Here is a 23,693-nt window from a genome sequence, read left to right as displayed (position 1 = left end):
CTACCCACTCCAGTATTCTGGCCTGGAGAACCCCCTGGACTGTGGAGTCCATGGGCTCACAAAGAGTCAGACACGACTGAAAACCACTAGGCCATTCAGGCATGACCTAAATCAAATCCCTTACGAATATACGGTGGAAGTAACAAATATATTCAAGGGACTAGATCTGATAGACAGAGTGCCTGAAGAACTATGCTCAGAGGTTTCTAACATTGTACAGGAGGCAGTGATCAAGACCATCCCCAAGAAAAAGAAATGCAAAAAGGAAAATGGCTGTCTGAGGAAGCCTTACAAATAGCTGAGAAAAGACGAGAAGTGAAAGGCAAAGGAGAAAAGGAAAGATATATCCATCTGAATGCAAAGTTCCAAAGAATACCTAGGAGAGATAAGAAAGTTTTCCTCAGTGATCAATGCAAAGAAATAGAGGAAACAATAGAATGGGAGAGACTAGAGATCTCTTCAAGAAAATTAGAGATACCAAGGGAACATTTCATGCAAAGATGGGCTTGATAAAGGTCAGAAATGGTATGGACCTAACAGAAGCAGAAGATATTAAGAAGACGTAGCAACAATACACAGAAGAACTGTACAGAAAAGATCTTAATAACTATGATGGTGGGATCACTCACCTAGAGCCGGACATCCTGGAGTGTGAAGTCAAGTGGGCCTTAGGAAGCATCACTACGAACAGAGCTAGTGGAGGGGATAGAATTCCAGCTGAGCTGTTTCAAATCGTAAAAGACGATGCTGTGAAAGTGCTGCACTCAATATGCCAGCAGTGGCCACAGGACTGGAAAAGGTCAGTTTTCATTCCGATCCCAGAGAAAGGCAATGCCAAAGAATGCTCAAACTACTGCACAATTGCACTCATCTCACACACTACCAAAGTAATGTTCAAAATTCCCAAAGCTAGGCTTCAACAGTACATGAACTGAGAACTTCCAGATGTTCAAGCTGGATTTAGAAAAGGCAGAGGAACCAGAGATCAAATTGTCAACATCAGATGAATCATAGAAAAACAAGAGAGTTCCAGAAAAACATTTATTTCTGTTTCACTGACTACACCAAAACCTTGGACTGTGTGGATCACAACAAACTGTGGAAAATTCTTCAACAGATGAAGACCACCAGACCACCTGACCTGCCTCCTGAGAAATCTCTATGCAGGTCAGGAAGCAACAGTTAGAACTGAACATGGAACAACAGACTGGTTCCAAATAGGATAAGGAGTACGTCAAGACTGTATATTGTCACCCTGCTTATTTAACTTATATGCAGAGTACATCATGAGAAATGCCAGGCTGGGTGAAGCACAAGGTGGAATCAAGATTGCCGGGAGAAATATCAATAACCTCAGATATCCAGACTGCACCACCCTTATGGCAGAAAGTGAAGAAGAACTAAAGAGCCTCTTGATGAAAGTGAAAGAGGAGAGTGAAAAAGCTGGCTTAAAAACATTAAAAAAACTAAGATCATGGCATCCAGTCCCAGCACTTCATAGCAAATAGATGGGGAAACAGTGGAAACAGTGAGGAGAGGCTTTATTTTCTTGGACTCAAAAATCACTGCAGATGGTGACTGCAGCCATGAAATTAAAAAAAGGCTTGCTCCTTAGAAAAGCTATGACCAACCTAGACAGTATATGAAAAAGCAAAGACATTACTTTGCAACAAATGTCAGTCTAGTCAAGACTATGGTTTTTCCAGTAGTCATGTGTGGATGGGAGAAATGGACCATCAAGAAAGCTGGGTGCCAAAGAATTGGTGCTTTTGAACTGTGGGGTTAGAGAGGACTCTTGAGAGTCCCTTGGACAGCAAGGAGATCCAACCAGTTCATCCTAAAGGAGATCAGTCCTGAATATTCATTAGAAGAACTGATGCTGAAGCTGAAGTTCCAATACTGTGGCCACCTGATGGGAAAAACTGACTCATTAGAAAAGACTGTGATTCTGGGAAAGACTGAAGGTGGGAGGAGAAGGGGATGACAGAGGATGAGATGGTTGGATAGCATCACTGACTCAGTGGACATGAATTTGAGCAAGCTTCGGGAGTTGGTGATGGACAGAGAGGCCTGGTGTGCTGCAGTTCATGGGGTCACAAAGAGTAGAACACGACTGAGCAACTGAACTGAACTGAACAGAACGGAATTTCAGACTCTCTTGTTGACTATGAGGGCTACTCCATTTCTTCTAAAGGATTCCTGCCCACAGTAGTAGATAAAATGGTCATCTGAGTTAAATTCATCCATTCCAGTCCCTTTTAGTTCACTGAATCATAAAATGTCAATGTTCATTCTTGCCATCTCCTGTTTGACCACTTCTAATTTACCTTGACTCATGGACTTAAAAGTCCAGGTTCCTACGCAATATTACTCTTTATAGCATCAGACTTCCATCACCAGTCACATCCACAACTGGGAGTTGCTTTTGCTTTGGCTCCGTCTCTTCATTCTTTCTGGAGTTATTTCTCCACTCTTCTCCCGAGGCATATTGGGCACCTACCGACCTGAGGAGTTTATGTTTCCGTGTCATATCTTTTTGCCTTTTTATATAGCCAATTATATACATATATTATATGCATATGTAATAATATGCATCTGCTAATCCCAAACTCCTAATCCACCTCCCTACCCCCACCCATGGCAAGCACAAATCTGTTGCCTGTGTCTGTGCCTGTCCACCTGTATCATATTTTAGGTTCCACATATAAGTGATGTCAAATGGCATTTGTCTTTCTCTTTCCTACTGCTTCACCTAGTCTGGTCATGTCTAGATCCACCCCTGTTGCTGCAGATGGCAGTATTCCACCCCACTCTTTTAGGGCCCAGTGGTGTTCTGTTGTGTAAGTGTAACACATCTGCTTCATCCTCTCACCTGCCACCGAGCGCTGCACTTGCTCCATGTTTTGGCTGTGGTAAGTGCTGCCGCAGTGAAGACTGGGCTGCGTGTGTCCTTCTGAATTGAGTTTCCCCTGGATATGCGCCTAGAGGTAGGACTGCAGGACCATACAGAACTCTAGTTTTTGTGGAGTCTCCATGCTGTTTTCCATGGTGGTTGCACCAGTTTATATTCCCACCAACAGTGCAGGAGAGTTCCCTTTCCCCATACTTTCTCCAACATGTTTTACTTGGAGGCTTTTGATGATGGCCATTCTGACTGCTGTGAGGTGGTACCTCATTGTAATTTTTATTTGCATTTCTCTAATAATTAGCAATATTGAGTATCTTTTTATATGCCTGTTGGCCATCTGTCTTCTTTTTAGAAATTATTATTTAGGTCTTCAGTTCATTTTTTGATTGGGTTTTTTTGTTATTGAATTATATGAGCTGTTTGTATATTTTATAAATTAACCCCTTGCCAGTCACGTCATTTACAAATATTTTCTCCCAGCCCATAGTTTGCCTTTTCATTTTGTTTATGGTTTCCTTTGCTATAAAAATTTTTTTCAATTGGATTAGGTCCCATTTGTTTATTTCATAATTCTTATTTGTTAGTGTTTTTATTGTGCATGGGGTTTTAATTTTGTCATAGGTCTTTTCAGCATCCATATAGATACTCATGTGATTTTTTTTCTTTAGCACAGTTGAGATAGTATATGATATTCATGCTTTTCCTAATATTTAACAAATCTTGTGTTCCTTGAATAAATTCCACTTGGTTGTGGTGTATTTCTTAATGTGGATTCCACTTGCTAATATTTATTTAGTGTGTTTGCATCAATACCAAGAGGATGTTGGTTAGTAGTTTTCTTTTTTGTATTGTTCTTTGCCTTTCTTCTCTTCCTCTACTTTCTCTTTGTGTTTTTATTTTCTTTTACCTTATTCTCTTATTTATTTTCTTGCCTTTCTTATATGCCTATGAGATTTTTATGTCTTTTCTTCCCTTGGGCACCTTATATTCTTGTTATTTATCATATTTTTTGTCTTTTTAATCCATTTCTTTCCAGAATTCAATTAACTCTGTGTATTTCTTCAAGTTTTTATCCTTTTATGTTCCTTTATTTTTTTAAATTTCTGATTCAGAGGTTGTTTTTTTATACCTTCAAATGCTTTGATGAGTATATATGATTCTGTTTGGAGTGTTGACTTACAATTTTCTTCTGCTTCTCATGGGAGGTAGGTTGTTACTCAGTTGATATATATAAAAAAAAATTTCCTGATTGTTTTTGAAACAACTTTATATGAATTTGTTGACATTTCTTTTTATTTTTATGGTATTGTAGTGTTTTGTAAGGTTCCTGACTTAATGGATACATCTTTCAGGAATTTATAAGATCCATGTGTTTTTAGGGGTTATTGTGTTCATTTTTTTAGTAGCAGGGGGAAGAAATGTAAGCCACACAATGTTTTCTTTCTCTTTGACCTTATAGGACCCTAAAACTTCTATCTTTTCTTTCATTTTCTCTTCATGACCCAATTACAAAGGATGTTTGTCCTCTCCTTTCCTTCTCTGTCTTCTGAAGTAGTGTTTTGAACGACGCCCTTTAAATAACTGCTTCCACAGGGCGAGGACTGCCCTTTCCATGCTATCCTCTGCCTGGATACTGTGATAGCATTTTCACACGGAAGGCGATTTCAGACTTGAAGACGGTGGTTTGGGGTGAGCTCAGGCCTCTCTGCCAGCTTCCCTTTCTTACTTTGCTGGGTTTTCTCGGTTTGCCTTTACCCACTAGAGTCTTCCGGTCACACAGGCGTCAGCAAGTACAAGAGACCGCGCGCTGGGACGTGGTGATTTTTCTCTTTTAATTCACAGTCGTTTTTAAAGTCTTGGCATTCTCTGTCTTGAAGTTATCTTGAAGGCATGGTTCTATACAGATTTGGATATCCTGTCTTGTTGCTTGATCCTTTGAGGAAGAAATATCAGGAGGTGAGTAGCTAGGCAGCTGTCGCTGTCTTCAGCTACCCAGAAGGCCCCAGTAACAGCTATTTTGAAGTTCTTACCTGCTAACTTCAATTACATGGATCATCTGTTTGCCTTTGTTGATTTTGATTTTTGATTGTTGATTGTTCCTCTTGATTGCTAGTCATATGAACTTGCCTCCTCACATGTCTAGTAATCCTTGATTGCAGATAGGATGTTTTGTACAAAAGACCCAGAGAAGTTCCAATTACTATTTTCCATAAGAAAAAAGTTTTCTGTGTCTTCTTGCTGTGGATGAATTGTGTCCTCCCAAAATTCTTATACTGAAGCTCTAACTCCCAATGTGACCATATTTGGACATGGGACCGTCAAGGAAGTAATTAAGATTCAATGAAATCCCGTGAGTAGGACCCTCATCTGTCAGGATCAGTGGCCGTGCTTACCACCTGCACCCCTCACCGTTCTCACACACGGAGGACAGGCCAGGAGAGGGCACAGCTAAAAGGCCACCGTCAGCAAACCAGGAAAAGACTCAAACAGAAACAGATCAGCTGAAACCTCGATCTTGGCTTTCCCAGGCTCCAGAGCTGAGACAAATAAAGTTTGCAGTGTTTAAACCAACCAGTAGTATGTTGTAACGGCAGCCCAAGCTGACTGAAGTGTGTGTTAGTCGCTCAGTCGTATCCAACTCTTTGCAACCCCATGGACTGTAGGTCACCAGGCTCCTCTGTCCATGGAATTTTCCAGCCAAGAATACTGAAGTGGGTTGCCATTCCCTTCTCCAGGGAATCTTCCCAACCCCGGGGATCAAATCCGGGTCTCCTGCATTGCAGGCAGATTCTTTACTGTCTGAACAATCAGGAAAGCCCAATATTTATTTATATTTATTTGTAGGATCTAGTTCCCTGACTGGGATTTGAACCCAGGTCCCCTGCATTGGGTGCACAGAGTATTAGCCACTGGACTGCCAGGGCAGTCCAGCCCCCAGGCTGACTAATACACCACTACTGGGCAGAAGAATGCGGGCTAATCACTTAAATCCAACCAGGAACTGGACTGGCATAAAGTTTTAGTAAGATTCAGTTTATTTCTGGCTTAATCACTGTCCTTGTTCATAACTATCCCATAACTATTTTCATTTCAGGCATGGTGATTCTTTGCCTTTTCATTACTGAAAGCCTGCAAAGACACATTTCTGCCCTTCAGAAGTTTTAAGCTTACTTTTTGGCTTCCCGTCCCATGCAACTTCAAGATTTGACAAATGTCCAAAGTGGGAGACTGGCCATGTATTTGAGACAGATCTCTTCTTAATGAGAATTTGCTTCTAGGCTCTGTGAGACCGTGGGAGATTTCAATACAATGCGGAGATTCAGGCATTCATTTGAGGCTCTTCAAGTTTCCAGTGCTCCTGCTGCTGCTAAGTCGCTTCAGTCGTGTCCAACTCTGTGCGACCCCATAGACGGCACCCAACAGGCTCCTCTGTCCCTGGGATTCTCCAGGCAAGAATACTAGAGTGGGTTGCCATTTCCTTCTCCAATGCATGAAAGTGAAAAGTTAAAGTGAAGTCACTCAGTCATGTCCCACTTTTAGCGACCCCATGGACTGCAGCCTACCAGTGCTGCAGAAGATTATAAAAGCTTTGCTGGTTTCTCTTCTTCCAGCAAAGTCCCTGCACATGTGTCCAACCCAGGTATCATTCCATCTCTAAGACTGACAAACGCCCCAAGAGAAAAATACCAACCATTTGAGGTAATCTCAGAGTTGTTCCCTCTCTAGAAGTTTGACTCCTTTGGTCTTCATTGCTTTCACAGCTCTCTAATGATTTGAAAATGACTTCTGTAATATTGTGTTATTCAAGTAAGAGTAGTGGCCTATCAGGTCCTGCTCAGAAGCAGAAGCCCTCCTCCACATATTTTGCATCTTTACAACTCTGGCCTTCCAGGAAAATCTAACAGAAGTGGAAGGAGATAAAGCTGGTAGAGTAGAAGCACATAGAGATTACCACCCTCCACAAGCACATCAAAAATCATCTAAATATGGAGCAAGTCTCACCAAGAACAAACTGGAGACTGGCAGAAAGGCTCTTCCCGAACCAAGGCTGTAAAACAAGATCCACACAGAGTCAGGAAGGGAAGGAGGAGACGCGATCAGGTAGGGACCCGCACGTCCAACAGGGGGCACAGGAGAAGAGAGGGTATCACAGACTTACCCATCCTTCCTGGGGGGAAGTCCCAGCCACGTGTTAGGCGCCCCGGCGCTGGGGATCCAACACCAGGATTCAGGTCTTCGCATTTGGTTTGAAAACCAATGGAGCTTCCCAGAGGCTAAAAGGAGCCGAGACTCAGATGGAGAAGAGAACCGAGCATGCTTGATTGCTCCCGAAACAAGGCGGACAAGTAAACTGGAAACAGCCCGGGGGCCCTGGCCGGTCCCGTGACCGCCACGCGTAAAGCCTGGCCTGAGCCGGGTGCCCGCTCCAGGTCCTCTTGCAGTGGCTCCACTCTGCACCAGGGTGGAGGCTGGCTGCCGGTGCCAAGGAGCGCACACGCGTGGAGCCGGGCCAGCCCGGAGCAGCCCTGCGGCCGAGCAAGAGGAAGGCGGCCGTCGCCCTGAGGCCTGGAGCTTGGGGTGCGCGAGACCCCCCAGCGGATCCCCGGCCCCCACTCACCCCTGCGCCAGCCACTCACCTGACCCTGCTCTCCGCCAGGGTGAAGAGGCCACTGCCTGTCGAGGGGTATGCATGCAACAGGAAGAAGCCGAGTCAGCTGAGCGCCGGCTCGGCCTCAGAGCGGAGCGGGGCGTCTGTCACCAGAAAGGGCGCAGAGGCGCTGGGCGGGCCACTGCGCGGGCTCCCACCGGCTGGCGGGACCATCCCAGCGCACGCCAAGCACACGTTAGACTCGCGCCGGGCACCACTGGAGACCCTCTTGCTCTGGTATTCTCGCCATTAGAGCAAAGTGCCCGTGGGGGTGGGGAGGGCACACACTGGGAGGGAACAGAGCCTGCTCTGACCCGACCCTCGGGCGGTCTGCTCCAGCGCCCTGGACCTCAGGCCCGCCCGGACGGGGGCAGCGACCCCTGAGCAGGAGAAGCCCCTGCTCACACAGGGCCTGGCTCCGCCCGCCATCTGCAGCCCTGCGCACCAGGGTGACAGCTGCCAAACACCCGGGGCGAGGAGGCGACCCTGCTCGCCTTGGCTCCAGCTCTCCACCAAAGCCACTTGGCATACCTGGTGCCATAGGGACGCTCCCCACCAAGCGCACCCCTGTGAAACTTGGATCCATAGCTGCATCGCCTAATTTCAGAGAGACAGAAAGCTAAACAAAATGGAAAGACAGAGGAATTTGTTTCAGATGAAAGAAGAAAAGAAGAAAAGCCTAATGAAACAGATAATTTACCAGATAAATATCTCCTAACATTACTAACAAAACTGCTAACTGACCTTGGGGAAAGAACAGATAAACATAAGAATTTTAACAAGGAACTAGAAAATATAAAAACCGAAGTGGTCAGAACTGAAGAATACAACAAACGAGAAATATGATTGGAGGGAACTGACAGCAGATGAGACGACAGAGAGGGATGCACGGGTGATCTAGAAGACAAAGTAATGGAAACTGTGGAATCAGAACAAGAAGAAGAAACACAAACTTAAAGAGATAAGGATGCTTTGGGACTTCCCTGATGCTCCAGTAAAGACCTGACCTTCCAACGAAGGAGGTGCAAGTTCAATCCGTGTTTGGTTAAATACATGTGGGCTAAGATCCCACATGTCTCGCAGCCAAAAAACCAAAACAAAAAACAGAAACCATATTGTAACAAGCTCACTAAAGACTTTAAAAATGGTCCACATTAAAAAAATTTTTTTTTAATTAATATATTTTAAGGAACCTCTAGGACAACATCAGGCGTCCAACATTCACATTATACGGGTCCCAGAAGAATAGAGAGAATCAGGTCAAAAAGTATTTGATCAAATTTTGGTTGAAATACTCCCTGAAGCTGAAGAAGGAAACAGATTTTCAGCCACAGAGAGCACAGAGACTGTTAAAGATGATGAACCCAAAGAAATCCATACCAAGATATATAATAATTAAAATGGCCAAGTTTAAAGACAGAATTTTAAACAGCAAGAGAAAAACAAAGCATCACAAACAAGGGAGCCGCACACAGCAATCGGCTGCCTTCTCTGCAGAAACCCTGTAGGCTAGAAGGGAGTCGAGTGATATATTTACACTGCAGCCGAATGGAAAACAGTATGTAAGTTCCTCAGAAATTAGTAATAAAACTACCACACGATCCAACGATTCCGCTCCCAGGTAGATATACAGTGAAAGTGAAGACACTGGTTTGAAAGCTACCTGTACCCAACATCACAGCGGGTTTACTTTTTAACAACGGCCAAGATACAGGAAACAACCTCAGCGACTATCAACAGATGACAGATAAAGAATGTGTGTTCTACACACACACGCAGACACACACAGACACACACACACACACACAGACACACACACAGCGCAATGTTACTTGGCTGTTAAAAAGAAGGACGTTTAGCCACTTGCAGCAACTTGGATGAGTTTGGAGGATATCATGCTTAGCAAGATAATTCAGAAAAAGACAAATACTGTTTAGTATCACTTATACGTAGAATCTAAAATATATAACAAAACAGAAACACACTCACAGATATAGCAAACACACCAGTAGTTACCAGTAGGAAGAGGGTGGGGTAAGAGCAAGACAGGAGTCGGGGATCGAGAGGTAGGAGCTACTGAGTATAAAACAAATGAACCGTGAGACTACACTGGGCAGCACAGGGAGGAGAGCCAGGAGTTTATAATGACCTTAAATGGAGGAAAGTCTATAAAAACACTGAATCCGTATGTTGTACACCTGAAACTTATAAAATATATAAACCACCCGTACTTTAATTTTTTAAAGAAGAAGCTAACAGAATGAAATGCATGTTTAGTGGAGTGGGTGGCTAAGTAAATAAAGAAGTAGAGCCGATTTTACCTGCTTCCTGATCTTCACTAGTTCAAGTTTACCACTCTCTTGAGGAAGACAGTGTTACTCTGGCAGCACAGCAAAAATACTATGGTCAAGATTCAGAAATATATAGGAATATGTAGCCAAGGAAATATTTCTGAAGCGTGAATCAATCAGACCTGGACAGTGTAGCTTCCTGCTCTCCGCCTTTGCTTTTGCCAGGTTCTGATTTCACGTTCTCCTCTGTAGCCCCGACAAGGTGTGTCACAGGTGAGATACTTGCTCACTGGTCGGCCGTCTGTCTTCCCAACTAGACTCTGGAGGGCAGAGGTCTTGTCCTGCGTGATACTTCACTCAGGATCCAGCACAGTGCCTGACCCTCAGCATCCACTCAAACCATTTGTTTAAATGAGTGAGTGAATAAATGATTGTCTCAAAGTCCTTTCATAGTCTGGCTCGTTAGCAGATTAAGCTGGTTAAATGCATAAGACAGAAGTAAAACAAGACTGTGGAAGTTATTGCCAATAACCAACATTCATACATGGTATTACTTTTAGAAACATGAGCAATCAATCGTTGTTTAGATGCTGAGTTGTGTCTAACTCTTTTTCGACCCATGGACTGTAGCCCTCCAGGCTCCTCTGGCCCTGGATTTCCCAGGAAGAATACTGGAGTGGATTGCCATTTCCTTCTCCAGGGGATCATCCCAGACCAGAGAGTGAACCTGCATCTCCTGCAGCTTCTGCATTGGCAGGAAGATTCTTTACCACTGAGCCACGAGGGAAGCCCAAGCAATCAATAATTTATATCTAAAAGAAACAGAATCTCAAGGATATATTCTATTTTACAGTCCAAAATAATAATTATTTATGAGATTACATTGCCCTAAAAACCCTCAAAAAAAATAAAATCTTACCCATCAGGTAAGAAGAACTTTGCATAAAATGTACCACAAGCAAAACTTCAAAGTATAGATAACCTTGGAAATATTTTCAACTTCCTGGACTAACTATAATGATCGGCCATTTGGAACTTGGCACAGGAACTTCATCAACAGTTATCTTTACACATACCAACACCAACAAGATTGGCATTACAAATCCAACCAAGGGCAATTTTGAGGAAACTAAACTTAACTTTATATATTATTTATTTCATTTTTTTCCTTTGAAGAATATCTTTTCACAAGAGCTTTAGGTAAAAGCAATATAATTTTCTTTAAAAGTGCAAGGTTATAGGATACAATCAATTATTACTAAAAATCTGGATAAAAATCAATTTTAGAATGTCCTTGGGTGAAAAAGTAATACTAAAAATATTATAATGTGTGAACATACACATTTTATTTATGTGTTGTTGAAAATGTTCAACAGCAGGATAATTGGCCATAGGGGATGATTCATGTTAAATACTCCAAAAACTCTACTCTGTTACTATTTAATTTTCTAAATCAACACAAATGAAGCAATTGTGAGAAGAACCAGAGTAAAGCATGTGGGCTTTGAATTCAAATCTTTGCTCTAGTGTTACCAGTAATGTAACTGACTTTTCTGAACCTCATCGTCTGAATTTAAAATGAAAGTTATTGAGAGACCTCAGAGGAGTCATCTGCAGTCCAGGAGGATAATGAGGGTTAACTAGTAGATAAAGGTCAGTTTTCATTTCGATCCCAAAGAAGGGCAATACCAAAGAATGTTCAAACTACCGCACAACAACACTCACTTCACACACTAGCAAAGCAATGCCCCAAATTCTCCAAGTCAGGCTTCAACACTGTGTGAACTGAGAACCCCCAGATGTTCAAACTGGATTCAGAAAAGGCAGAAGAACCGGAGATCAAACTGCCAACATCTGTTGGATCATCGAAAAAGCAAGAGAGTTCCAAAAGAACATCTACTTCTGCTTTATTGACTATGCCAAAGCCTTTGACTCTGTGGATCACAACAAACTGGAAAATTCTTAAAAAGAAGGGAATACCAGACCACCTTACCCATCTCCTGAGAAACCTGATGCAGGTCAAGGAGCAACAGTTAGAACCAGACATGGAATAACAGACTGGTTCCAAATTGGGAAAGGAATACTTCAAGGCTGTATATTTTCACCCTGCTTATTTAACTTATATGCAGAGCACATCATGCCAAATGCCAGGCTGGATGAAGCATAAGCTGAAATCAAGATTGCCGGGAGAAATATCAGTAACCTCAGATATGCAGATAACATCACCCTTAAGGCAGAAAGTGAAGAAGAACCAAAGAGCCTCTTGATGAAAGTGAAAGAGGAGAGTGAAAAAGTTGGCTTAAAACCCAACATTCAAAAAACTAAGATCGTGACATCCGGTGCCATCACTTCATGGCAAATAAATGGGGAAACAGTGGAAGCAATGATTGACTTTATTTACCTTGGGCTCCAAAATCACTGCAGATGGTGACTGCAGCCATGAAACTAAAAGACATTGCTCCTTGCTTCCAAAGCTATGACCAACCTAGACAGCATATCAAAAAGCAGAGACATCACTTTGCCCACAAAGGTCTATCTAGTCAAAGCTATGGTTTTTCCAGTAGTCGTGTATGGATGTGAGAGTTGGACCATAAAGAAAGCTGAGCACTGAAGAACTGAGGCTTTTGAACTGTGGTGTTGGAGAAGACTCTTGAGAGTCTCTTGGACTGCAAGGAGATCCAACCAGTACATCCTAAAGGGGATCAGTCCTGGGTGTTCATTGGAAGGACTGATGCTGAAGCTGAAACTCCAATACTTTGGTCTCCTGATGCAAAGAGCCAACTCCTTGGAAAAGACCCTGAAGCTGGGAAAGATTGAAGGTGGAAGGAGAAGGGGACGACAGAGGATAAGATGGTTGGATGGCATCACCGACTTGATGGACATGAGTTTGAGCAGGCTCTGGGAGATGGTGAAGGACAGGGAACCTGGCGTGCTGCAGTCCATGGGGTTGCAAAGAGTTGGTCATGACTGAACAACTGAACAATGACAAGTAGAAAAAGCAGAAATTGATCTAAGAAAGAGGAGGGACTGTGAAGATCAACCACAGCGTAGGGAGAGAAAACTGCAGGATGAGGTGAGAAGGAGGCAGAACAATGACAGGATTTTCGTTCCTGTAACCATAGGGTGGGGATCTAGGGAGCAAAGGACTCTGGCAAGGTAGGAACAAAGGTCTCTGTCAAAACGACATAATTATGCCCTACATGAGGTTGCCCTGATGATAGGATCTGTGCTTTAACATAATAACATTACAAAGAAAACCATTCCTTGTAATTGAATAAATGTTTCCTTAAGAATTATCTGGGAGGTAGTTTGAAAGGGGATTAGGTGACAGCCAAAACTTCCTGTTACAACAGAGAATATGATTGTGCAGGAAAGGGTCACCTCCTGCCTGACCTCGGAGAGCATCTGCTATGGAGGACCTGCTGCTCCTCGGAGCTGACTTGGGTGAGTCAGAGGTGATCATCAGTCGGGTACAGTTACACATCTGCACTGCACTGCTTAGTCTAATCAGACTGCTGCTGGGAAGGGAACCGCCGGAATCAGGAGCCCTAGGCCTGGGAATGGCCCATGCCCACCCCCCTGGTGCCTGCTTGCAGAGGCTGGTGTACCCAGGCCTGCCCGGAGGGCTCTCCCAGCCTTTCCAACCTTCTTGGAGGACGGCACCTGCCGGGAGGAGGCAGGGCAGAATGATCCCCAGGGATGATAGTGCCAGCCGCATAGGAGGTTCTGAGAAGTAACTGAGAAAACTTATTATAAAAGTGCTTATCACGTTAGAGCAGAATGAGTGTTAGTTTCTTTACAACCTCTTTCAGCGTTTGCCGTCGGTTACACACTGACTTTTGGGTTCCCTGATATCTCAGTGGTAAAGAACCTGCTTACCAATGCAGGAGGCCTGGGTTCAATCTCTGGGTCGGGAAGATCTGCTGGAAAGGGAAATGGCAACCCCCTCCAGTATCCGTGCCTGGGAAATCCCACGGACAGAGGAGGCTGGCATCTACAGTCCATGAGGTCGCAAAGAGTCAGACATGTTTGAGCGTGCACACACACACACTCACTTTTATTGGAAGTATTAAAGTTGTTTTCGTGTTTTATTTTATGGCTTATTTTATGCTTTTATTTTATGTTTTATTTCATGTTTTATTTTAAACCTTAGCCCACCCCCAGGCCCATATAATGTATTTGTGTTTATATATGGTACCAAAACCAGACAAGTCAACATATTTGCCTGATAAACTAGTTTCAAGTTTAAACTGTTTACTCAAAATCCAATTTATGTGAATGGATAAAGAAGCTGTGGTACATATATACAATGAAATATACTCAGCCTTAAAAACGAACAAATGTGAGTCAGTTCTACTGGGGTGAGGAAACCAGAGCCTCTTATATAGAGTGAATTAAGTCAGAAAGAGAAAAACAAATATCATATATTAATGCATACATGTGGAATGCAGAAAAAATGGCGCTGATGAACCTATTTGCAGAGCAGGAATAGAGATGCAAGCACGGAGCACAGACTTGGGGAAACAACAGGGGAAGGAGAAGGCGGGGCTGTTAGAGAGGGCAGTGTTGAAACACACCCACTACCGTGAGCAGTGCAGCCGGCCAGCGGGAAGGCGCTTTATGACACACGGAGCCCGTGTTCTGTGACAACGGGGAGAGCTGGGAAGGGGTGCAGGGTGGGACGGCGGTTCAAGAAGGAGGCGTGCGATATCTATCGTTGATTCATGTTGTTGTACAGCAGAAACTCAACAAGGGTTGCTTGTTATGGTTTCTGACAACACAACATTGTAAAGCAATTGTCCTTCAATTAAACATTTTTTAATTATCCTTTTAAAAAATTCAATCTAATTTTGGGGGTCTGCTACTGCTACTGCTAAGTCACTTCAGTCGTGTCCGACTCTGTGTGACCCCATAGACGGCAGCCCACCAGGCTCCCCCGTCCCTAGGATTCTCCAGGCAAGAACACTGGAGTGGGTTGCCATTTCCTTCTCCAATGCATGAAAGTGAAAAGTGAAAGGGACGTCGCTCAGTCATGTCCGACTCTTAGCGACCCCATGGACTGCAGCCCACCAGGCTCCTCCGTCCATGGGATTTTCCAGGCAAGAGTGCTGGAGTGGGGTGCCACTGCCTTCTCCCATCAAGAGCACTGGAGTGGGTGCCACTGCCTTCTCCCTTTGGGGGCCTAGACTTTTCAAATAAAAGCATTAAAGTAGTACAGTGATTTTTAGAATAAAGGAAACAGAAAGCTCTGTACGAGTTTTCCTTTCCCTCTCCACCCCAGACAGCGAGAATGTGTCTTGCTAGTCTGTGTGTACAAAGTCTTCAGTTCCTCAGGACTCATGTGCTGTCATGGTTGTTGTTGAATGAGGAATAAATAGAGGAAGGAAAACCTACTGAGACATGATGTCTGCCATGGGGATTTCAGATGGAGGGCCCCAGAGATCTTTACTTTTAGAAACCATTCTTATTTTTTCAGCTTACAGAAACCATACAAAACTATGTGCTTATGGAATCTCATGGAAACCAAGGTGTTTTTTTCAGAGGGATCTGGCAGGATTAAAGAGATAATGAGAAAGGGACTAGAGAAAAAGCCTTATGATGAACTCAGTGTACCATGTTTATCGGATCATTTTAAATGGCTATTATCTTTAAAATAAAAGATTGCATTTTATTATACCAACAGAAAATGTCATTAACCATGCAAGCATTGAACTGTTTCTGGTCTCAGGATTTCATAATAAAATTAGCTTTCCATTAACAAATAAAGTATTATGTCAGACAGGGAAAGATAAATACTACGTGATATTACTTATATGTGGAATCTTTAAAAATATTAAAAATGAATCTGTATACAGCAGATTCACTGACAGAGAAAACAAACTCATGGTTATCAAGGAGAGGGGGGAAGAGGCAAGTCAGCAGTATGGGATTAACAGATGCAAATTACTACACATAAAACAGATAAGCAAGAAGAACTTAATGCATAGCACAGGGAATTGCATTCAATATTTTAGATAACCTATAGTAGAACATAATCTGCAAAAACCTGAATCACTTCGCTGTACACCTGAAACTATCACAATAGTGTAAATTAACTTCGTGTGTGTGTGTGTTAGTTGCTCAGGCGTGTAGGGCCCTTTGTGACCCCATGGACTGTAACCCGCCAGGCTCCTCTGTCCGTGGAATTCTCTAGGCAATAATACTGGAGTGGGTTGCCATTCCCTTCTCCAGGGGATCTTCCTGACCAGATCGAAACCAGTTCTCCCTCATGGCAAGCAGATTCTTTATTGTCTGAGCCACGAGGGAAGCCCCATAAATCAACTATACTTCAATTAAAAAAAAATTTTTTTTTAATCATTCTAAGGCTATATTTTTACAAAACCTATTTCGGTTGCTCACTAAAAATCAAGAAAAGGGACAAGGCTGAATCTTGTGGACTGCACAGCAAAGGATTTGTGGGGCTGAATGGCTGCTGTCTCTAATAATCTACAGCTTTTCAGACAAAGAAATACAGAATCACTGGGAAGAATTGTTGCTTGCTGTTTCCCTCAGTTAGAACTTAGTAGTAAGTACCAGAAATAAGTATCAAACTGGCCTAAGAAGAAAAAGGGAGAGCAAGAAACAGCAAGGGAGAGGGGAGACAGGAAACCCAAAGGAATCTGTAGGTTTAATGACCAGAGCAGCGCGGGGGCAGCTCTCAGTTCAGGCGTGGTGTGTGCTTGGTCGAGACGATACTGTTCGGACTCACTTTTCCTTCATGTTTTAAGTCAAGTTTTCTCTGTGTTGGCTTGACTCTCAGACAGGCTCTTTCCATCTTCTGCCCCTTATAAGCTCTGTGGAGACTTATATACTCCCAGCTTCCAATCAAACAAAAACAAAAAAAAAAGGAAGAAGGAGGGAGGGAGGGAGAAAAAGGAGCTTCCTGTTGTCCCAACAGAAATCCACAAATTGAGTCTTAGTGGTCTGGCTAGGGTCATGTGACCAGTGACAGCCAGGACACAGAAGCCTCTTTTGGGACAGTTTTGGGTCGTATCATTCATCACCCCAGGAGCGATCTGAACATCCAGGAGGGGTACGTGGGCCAGCGAAGTCTTACCAAACCTGACCTTATTTATTTACAATCACTGTAGCCATGTGTTTCTTCTAAGTCCAGGCCCACCTCCCTACCATTCATGTTTCAATTCTGCTTTTGGACAAATCGTTCCGAAGTAGACAGTCAGCTTGTTTTATGCCAGTGACACACACCTAGCTTTATCTCTTTCTTACGCTTATCGCAACATAGCTTGCTATATATTATAATTTGGCTCTGCAGGGAACACCATGATAATTTGACTTGTTGCAGGAAAGGAAAATGTCTGTCGATAACATCACCGGGAAGATGTGTTAGTTTGCTTTCAGGGACGAGTCTCATTCCTCCATGCCTGGGTCTTAATTGGATTTTAAGTTTGCTCTTGCTGAAGGACAGATGTGGGAAACGTGGGTGCGTAGTACAAGCTTGTCTTTCTGTTATCAACAGACAAAAGGAATAAAGTCCTTGTTTATTTAGTGAACTTGTCAGCTTGAGGGCATACTTCATGATTCATGGCTCAGGTGGCAAGGGTCAGTAAAGTGGCCGCATCACGGAGGAAAAGGAGCTTGTTTCCCAGCCGTGCTGAGTGCTGTCTCCAGGAGCGTCTCAAGGAAGGACTTCAGCGCCGTGTAGCACGGCAGAAGAATGTGGCTTTGGAATTAGAACTGAAGTTAAGTCCTGGTCCTACATTTGTAGGCCCTGGATAATTTACTTAACTGCCATTTAAGCCTCCATTTCTTCACCTATAATGCGAGACTATCAACAACCATCCCACTGAACTGTCTTAGTTCATTCAGGCTGCTACAACACAATGCCATGGACAGGCGGCTCATCAACAACAGAGATTTATTTCTTACGGTTGCAGAGACTGACTGTCTAGGAGCACGATGGTTGGACGAGGGCCCTCTTCCACGTCTCAGACTTCCTTGTATTCCCACATGGAGGAAGGAAAGAAGGAGCTCTGGACCCTCTTTTATAAGAGGACTGATCTCATTTAGGAGGGCGCCACCCTCCTGACCCAATCACCTCTCACACGCCAGACCAATAAAAAAGGTAGGAATTTCCACATTTGACTTTTGGAGGGACACAGACTTTCAGACAGTAGCACTAACTTACAGGGCCAGTTTGAGGTTCAAATGGAATAAAGGACTTATATTACACTTATTTATCATTTATTCCTGTGTCTCTTCTATAAGTGAAACACCCACAGGCTGAGTCTTGTTCAACTTTGTGAGTTTCAGAGCCTAACTGTGCCTGGAAGTCAAAGTATACTCAACCAATGTTGCATAAACAGATAAATCTATAGACAAATGATCAAATAGAAGAATCAATGAATGAATGATAGCCATGGGATACAGAGAGATAGAAAAACATTGTTCAGCACTGGCTCAGAAAAGTTCTGTGATTAAACAATATTTTAACAACATCTCGAAGCTTAGTTAGAATCCCTATCTTTGATGCTGTATGTTGTTTTTCTCCTGGGCTTCTCCTAGTAGAAAATAAGGCTACATATCAAGATTTGGGAAGAATAGCAAATCTCTCAGTGAAGAAACAGCCAAGAAAATTATTGCTCTCCTAGCTCAAAGAGAAACATTAATTAAAAGCAAGACATGGGCAAGAAGTAAAATGGAGAGCTTGTAAGATAATTAACACTTAGTAATCCTCTAAATTTTATAGGATGGCTGTCTTATTGCAGATACCCTTGGTTATTTACAGTATTTCTAAAGAAAACCTTTGAAATGCCTGGAGGTGACTTTTTTCCTTTTTATAAACATTCTTTCCAACCCCATTCGGAGTCTCTCCACAAATTTATCTGATAGAGCATATACAGTCAGTAAGTTTAGGAAAATGGGAATGGATTTAGGTAAACCCGAGACTGTTCTGCTTATTTACAATGATGGCAACTGGGGTGGGGAGGGGCTTTGCTATGAAAAAATATTCCATATGTGTGATTGTGTGGTCTCCAGAATTATGTACTCTAAAGTTTATATTTCATCTTCATTTACTCTCTTTGTTTAATCATTTGCAGTAAGGAAAAATGCTCTCTGATTCCTATTTTACAATCATGGCAAACACTGCTTCATATATATATATAATTGTATATAAGTGTTTGAATGGGTGACTAAATATTGCCAAGGGAGGGGGGGGCTGCAGGATGACTTTGAGAGAGGTACTCTGTTGTATTCTTCTCCTGATTACGCATGTCTGTGTTCCATTATGGCACCCCACTCCAGTATTCTTGCCTGGAAACTCCCATGGACGGAGGAGCCTGGTGGGCTGCAGTCCATGGGGTCGCTAAGAGTCGGACACGACTGAGCGACTTCCCTTTCACTTTTCACTTTCATGCATTGGAGAAGGAAATGGCAACCCGCTCCAGTGTTCTTGCCTGGAGCATCCCAGGGACGGGGGAGCCTGGTGGGCTGCTGTCTATGGGGTCGCTAAGAGTCAGACACGACTGAGCGACTTCACTTTCACCTTTCACTTTCATGCACTGGAGAAGGAAATGGCAACCCACTCCCGTGTTCTTGCCTGGAGAATCCCATGGATGGCTGAGCCTGGGGGGCTGCCGTCTATGGGGTCGCACAGAGTCGGACACGACTGAGCGACTCAGCAGCAGCAGCAGCAGGATTCCATTACTCGCAGCTGTAACTCCACAGACTGTGTCATAGACACATTCTCACACGTTCATCCAGCCACAAGTACAGCATGAAACAGATTTCCACAAGAACCTCTGCAGTTTGTGTCAAGCAAAACAGTACATGAAACTAAAAAGAAGTCTCTCACCATGCTCGCATTTGGATTTTCTCTGAAAATCCAAGGTATGGTAAGGAGAGGATGTTTCTCAGCCCTGTGCCAAGGGTTTAGGATCTGGAGGCAGAGGGAGAATAGAGACTGATTCTCGGTTTCCCCCCACTGAAAACATTTTGTGTCAACTTCCCAGTGCAGAGTGCAAGGGAGAAACCACGGTTACCGCTGCAGTCTCTAAACTGGCAGCAGAGCTATCAGTAAGAGTCTACTGCGGGGCGAGAGATGGGTGTCTTCCCTGCTCCTTCCCATTCGTGAGCAGCATCACTGGCTCTGAGGGTTTGCTGGAGAGGACAAGCAGTAATTAACTCGTTACAGAAAGAAGCTCAGCAGTCCAATGCGAGTGGGCAAAGGACAGGAGCTGAGAGTTCACATGCACTCGAGAAGCAAGTGCTTTTAAACACTTGAAAGGGAACTGGACCTCTCTGACAAAGAAGAGACAAAACCATAGTGATGTACCATGTTCATATGGCAGACCGAGCAGAACTCAGACTCCTGTGGCTTATTGGGTGCACGAGGGCAAAAGTGCTGTTGTTGATGGGAATCAAAACTGATAAAAGTCTTTGGAACTATATTCTTGGAAATTAAATTCTTAAATTAAGTTAAATTAAACTATATTCTTTGGAAACTAAATTCTTGGAAATCTATTTGGAGCCATCTACCAAAATGTAAAATGAACACAGAAAGATTCGTAAGGCACACACATCTCTAGGACTCTTCTTGCAGATATATTCACACTCATGTGCAAGACCATATGTACAGTGCCAGGGATCTTCCTTTGTGATAGGATTTTCTCCCAATAAACCCACCAAAACCTGAAAATATTGTACCTTGAAGACTCATGTAATACACCTAATGTACTGAGCATCACAGCTCAACCTAACCCTAACTGTGCTCAGAACACTTACGTTAGCCTACAGGTGGACAGAATCATCTAACACGAAGCCTATTTTATGATAAACCACTGAAGATTGTGCCCTCGCTCCCGGGTTATTCACATTCGGTGCATAGATGCGTAATGTTGGCTCCATCTCCAAAACCACCCCTGTCTGTTCCTCACGTCCCTTCTGTCCTGACCATAGCATCGGTCATCATTAGCTATCACTGGCTGTCAGGGCTGCCTTCTGCGAGGCCACCATCTCCCACCTCTTGCCTTCCTGGAGGCATTTTTCTACACCAGGGCCACAATGGTTTTAAATGTAAGTCACAATGCAACTAAATTTAGATTTTCGACCTTTAGACTCCTTTAGACTCGGTAGGGCCTGGGTCCTTCCAGCTCTTCCAAGCTCATCTCCCGCCTCAGCCTGCTGCCCTGTGCTCTCGATTCAGATCTTACGTCTCACGACGCATCCGGCTCTTTGCAGACTGGTGCCGTTTGGATTCACGGCATCTTCTCCCGAGAAGCTTCTTTCACGGGTTGTTCGCACGGTCATCCTCGTGACACCCTCAGGGAGACTTATCCTACTTTTTCTAAAGGCATTCCTTCCCCACTTTTTCTCTGTTATGAAATACATTTTATGTCCTTCATACTCATATCTTGATTATTGGTCCTCTCCTTTGTTTTCCAACTCCATGCGGTAGGAGCCTTGCCCAACATCTCCTGCACCTGGACTAGTCTCTATTCCTTAAAAACTGCTCATTAGATATTGATGACTAAACCAGTGAATGATTTTTTTAGTATCATCTTGTTTAAAGCACTCCAACATCAACGTCTTCATGTACTTTCAAATATATAAAATTGGAATGAAAATCTGTAAGGTTAGATTTGTCTGTCTTCTATTTCCCTATCACACTTGCTAGGAAGTTTCTCGAGTAGCTTATAGGATCAAGACATGATGACCTGGCTAGCCTTTCCATTGGCTAAATAATACATGAACATAACTCAAAGATGAAGACACACCAGAATGTACGAGATTTTCACAACAGTGAGATTCATGGCCTTTAAAAATATGTAGAACAAGATGAAACAAATGTTTTCACTAGATGTTCAGGTGCTCGTTTCTAAAAATAACATACATAACCACAAATCAATGTTTAAAGCCAGATGGTTAATGAAGGCCAGCCAGGAAACTCCCATAATTCACAGTAATGAGGATGGTAATGAGCTCCCATTATAAACCAAACTGCAGCGCAACACACTATATCTATTTCAAATAACAGTAATTTGATTGTTTCGTATTTTTCAAAGCTCCAAAGCTTAATTTATGGGGAAAAATGTTAGAAAGGCTGATTGATGGAACTAATCATGCCTAATTAGTCAAGTGGAAGGTGGCCTAGATTTTATTAACAAGACCTGTTTGAATGTCGGATATCATCAGAAAGGAAACCATATTCAAATTCAAATGAAAGTAAAGATCTTTCAAAACGTGAAGGAAGTCCCGATACTGTAGTTGAAAAGAAATGTTTTGTTCCTCAACTCTGTGATGTCTTTACTTTCCAAATAGGGCTCTAGGATAGGTAGGTTCTGTTGATCAGAATGCTTTAGGGACTTGGCCACGATACAAAAATGCCAGAGATTAAATGTTATTTTAGAGTCAGAAACAAACGTGTACTCTCACACTTAAAGTTCACCTTGATCTCAGACCCGTAGTCGGAAAAGGCGTTCTTAGTTTCCTAGAGTGACGGGCAGGAGCATGCTGCTCGTGCACACTGTTTAATACGATTTCACTGACAGGTTTCCCTTGAGTGACGTGTCCTGCCGGGCCAGCTTCTTGTGAGAGGATGGGATGCTCAGGGTCACGAACTGAGAAAGCAAGAACTTCAATACCTGTAATCATTTCCATCTAATGTGAAGTTGGCTGCTCACACATATATGTCTGGAATACAAGCCATCACAATTGATGTGTCTAGTTGATGCTCTGTATTTACATGCTAGTAAAGTCATGCTCAAAATTCTCCAAGCCAGGCTTCAGCAATATGTGAACTGTGAACTGCCTGATGTTCAAGCTGGTTTTAGAAAAGGCAGAGGAACCAGAGATCAAATTGCCAACATCCGCTGGATCATGGAAAAAGCAAGAGAGTTCCAGAAAAGCATCTATTTCTGCTTTATTGACTATGCCAAAGCCTTTGACTGTGTAGATCACAATAAACTGTGGAAAATTCTGAAAGAGATAGGAATACCAGATCACCTGATCTGCCTCTTGAGAAATTTGTATGCAGGTCAGGAAGCAACAGTTAGAACTGGACATGAAACAACAGACTGGTTCCAAATAGGAAAAGGAGTTCGGCAAGGCTGTATATTGTCACCCTGTTTATTTAATTTATATGCAGAGTACATCATGAGAAACGCTGGACTGGAAGAAACACAAGCTGGAATCAAGATTGCCGGGAGAAATATCAATAACCTCAGATATGCAGATGATACCACCCTTAGGGCAGAAAGTGGAGAGGAACTAAAAAGCCTCTTGATGAAAGTGAAAGTGGAGAGTGAAAAAGTTGGCTTAAAGCTCAACATTCAGAAAATGAAGATCATGGCATCTGGTCCCATCACTTCATGGGAAATAGATGGGGAAACAGTGGAAACAGTGTCAGACTTTCTTTTTCTGGGCTCCAAAATCACTACAGATGGTGACTGCAGCCATGAAATTAAAAGACGCTTACTCCTTGGAAGGAAAGTTATGACCAACCTAGATAGCATATTCAAAAGCAGAGACATTACCTTGCCAACAAAGGTTCGTCTAGTCAAGGCTATGGTTTTTCCTGTGGTCATGTATGGATGTGAGAGTTGGACTGTGAAGAAGGCTGAGCGCCGGAGAATTGATGCTTTTGAACTGTGGTGTTGGAGAGGACTCTTGAGAGTCCCTTGGACTGCAAGGAGGTCCAATCAGTCCATTCTGAAGGAGATCAGCCCTGGGATTTCTTTGGAAGGAATGATGCTAAAGCTGAAACTCCAGTACTTTGGCCACCTCATGCAAAGAGTTGACTCATTGGAAAAGACTCTGATGCTGGGAGGGATTCGGGGCAAGAGGAGAA

General features: G+C 43.2%; 1 long non-coding RNA gene across 1 annotated transcript; it reads right to left on the bottom strand.

Annotated features, from left to right (window-relative positions):
* Positions 1 to 3,509: 3,509 nt before the first annotated feature.
* On the bottom strand, positions 3,510 to 18,018 carry LOC147370094 (uncharacterized). Its single transcript, XR_015168406.1, has 3 exons — positions 17,774 to 18,018; positions 4,939 to 5,056; positions 3,510 to 4,841 (listed from the first exon to the last, which is right to left on the bottom strand). It is a non-coding gene; the product is annotated as an uncharacterized LOC147370094 (long non-coding RNA).
* Positions 18,019 to 23,693: the final 5,675 nt, after the last annotated feature.

Source organism: Bos grunniens, chromosome 7 (genome assembly GCF_055505025.1).
Source record: "Bos grunniens cultivar Pamir isolate PY7600 chromosome 7, Bosgru_T2T1.0, whole genome shotgun sequence".
Lineage (NCBI taxonomy): Eukaryota > Metazoa > Chordata > Mammalia > Artiodactyla > Bovidae > Bos > Bos grunniens.
The sequence above is the reverse complement of the archived record's forward strand: the minus strand, read 5'-3'. Positions and strand labels throughout refer to the sequence as shown.